The following is a 2,500-nucleotide window of genomic DNA, read 5'->3' on the forward strand; positions in this document are numbered from 1 at the left end:
GGCTTCGCTTGGCTTCGTTTTGGCTTCGCTTGGCTTCGCTTGGCTTCGCTTGGCTTCGCTTGGCTTCGCTTGGCTTCGCTTGGCTTCGTTTTGGCTTCGCTTGGCTTCGCTTGGCTTCGCTTGGCTTCGCTTGGCTTCGCTTGGCTTCGCTTGGCTTCGCTTGGCTTCGTTTTGGCTTCGCTTGGCTTCGTTTTGGCTTCGCTTGGCTTCGCTTGGCTTCGCTTGGCTTCGCTTGGCTTCGCTTGGCTTCGCTTGGCTTCGCTTGGCTTCGCTTGGCTTCGTTTCGGCTTCGCTTGGCTTCGCTTGGCTTCGTTTGGCTTCGCTTGGCTTCGCTTGGCTTCGTTTTGGCTTACCCTTACCCTCTCTTGCCTCCCCCTCCTTTGCCTTTGTACCTGTGTACTGGTACTTTCATTTAACTTGCCTTAGTCTGCCTAGAATTGGCTTAGGTTGGTTTGGTCTATACTGCCTTGGTTTAGACTTGTTTATTTTTAAGCTAGTTTTACTTGACATTACTTAGATTTGTCTGTGATTACCTAGATCGAGTTTAATTTGAGTTTCCTGGATTTGTCTTCAGTTCCCTTACGGTCATCGTGCCTTAATTTACCTCAACTTGCCTATAGTTACCTTGAATTACCTTGCCTCAATTTACATTGGCTTGCATTGACGACGACGACGACAACGACGACGACGACGACGACGACGCAGAGGAAGGAGGGGACGGAAGGGGAGGGGGAGGAAAGTCGTCTTCCCTTCCTCCTCTCCCTCCTCTCCCTCCTCTCCCTCCTCCACTTCCCCCTCCACTTCTCCTTCCACCTCCATTTCCATATCCTCCTCCCATTCGCCCACCACTTCCACCTCTCCCTCTCCCTATTCTTCCACCTCCTCCCTCTCCCTCTCCCCTCCCCCTACACGTCCTCCTCCCCTCCTCTTCCTCCTCCTCCTCCTCCTTCGTAAGCCCTAAGGAAAAGCTCCTTACCATTGCCTGAGCCCGTGTGTCCGATAACTTAAGCAACACAGCACAATAATCCTTTATATAGAATCCAATGCCCTTAGTTATACTACCGGATTCCTTTGCCCAAAGAACTTATTACTATAATCCTAAGGTCTTGTGGGAGATGAAAAAAAAGAACACCATTTCTTCCTTTCCATAGAGGATTGTATCGCCTAAAACCTGAGAGAGCGCATCTGCTATAGGATCTAATGCTCTATCTGTTGTATTTAATCCCCCTTTGTTATGTCCATGATCTGTATATATATACATTAAAAATTATTTAAAAAAAAATCCGTCATATCCGGAGATGTCCCAAGAGAATGGAAGCTAGCTGACATTACTCCCATATTCAAAAAAGGTGACAAAAAGAAACCAAATGACTACAGGCCTCTACTGTAAGCTTGACTTCAATCAGTCTTAGGGAAGATTATGGAAACTATCATCAGAGATGCTATCAAACATCATTTAGGAAGTAGCTGTTTGATAAATGATAGCCAGCATGGATTTAGACGGAAACGTTCTTGTGTGACTGATTACTCGAATTCTACAACACAGTCATCTCGAATTATGACAAAAGAAACAAAATAGATTTAAGTCACAAAAAATACTACGCGACTTCAGGGGATATTACATAAACCTCCTAAACTTAACCATTAACCCTAACCAAAATATTTCTTCTTTTCTAATTAAATATAGTTATCCAAGTACCTGGAGTGATGGGGTATCAGAATATATATGGTTATGGGGTCTATCTCTAAAACTCTAGGAGTAGTTCGTGTAAAAACAAACAAACAAACAAACAAATAAACAATCAGACAGACAGACAGAGACTATTACTTTATTATAGTATATATATATATATACATATATATATATATATACATATATATATATATATATATGTATATATGTATATACATATATATATATGCATATGTATATATATATATATATACATATGTAAATACATATATATATATATATATATATATATATATATATATATATATATATATATATATATACACCTTTACCTTACCGTCGTGCCATATCCTCATAGACTTCGGCAACCATGGAGCGCCACCGTCCACGGTCCCCAGTGTGTCACCGAATGTGAGTAAGCACTGTCGAAGCAGATCCAAGTCTTGGACATTAAACAACATTAAGAAAATGAAGATCTATACTTACAACGTAAGAAGTCTTTCAGGCTGAATAGTTTAATGGAAGAACTAGACAACATCAAGTGGGACATCGTAGGACTGAGCGAAGTCCGAAGAGCGGAAGAGAAGTTGATACAATTACAAGATGGTCACCACCTGTTCTACTATAGAGGTAAGGATAAAGAAAGATCTAGTTGAGTTTGATTCATAAACCGAGAGGTTACTGGTTACGTAGTCAAATTCAGTAGTTTGTCAGACAGGGTAGCTTGGATTATGATAAGATTGTGTAGAATGTACACTCTAAAAATAGTTCAGGTTTATCCACCAATTTTACACAGTTCAGACGATG

Source organism: Oratosquilla oratoria, chromosome 37, assembly GCF_046742065.1.
Source record: "Oratosquilla oratoria isolate Oo_2021 chromosome 37, ASM4674206v1, whole genome shotgun sequence".
NCBI lineage: Eukaryota > Metazoa > Arthropoda > Malacostraca > Stomatopoda > Squillidae > Oratosquilla > Oratosquilla oratoria.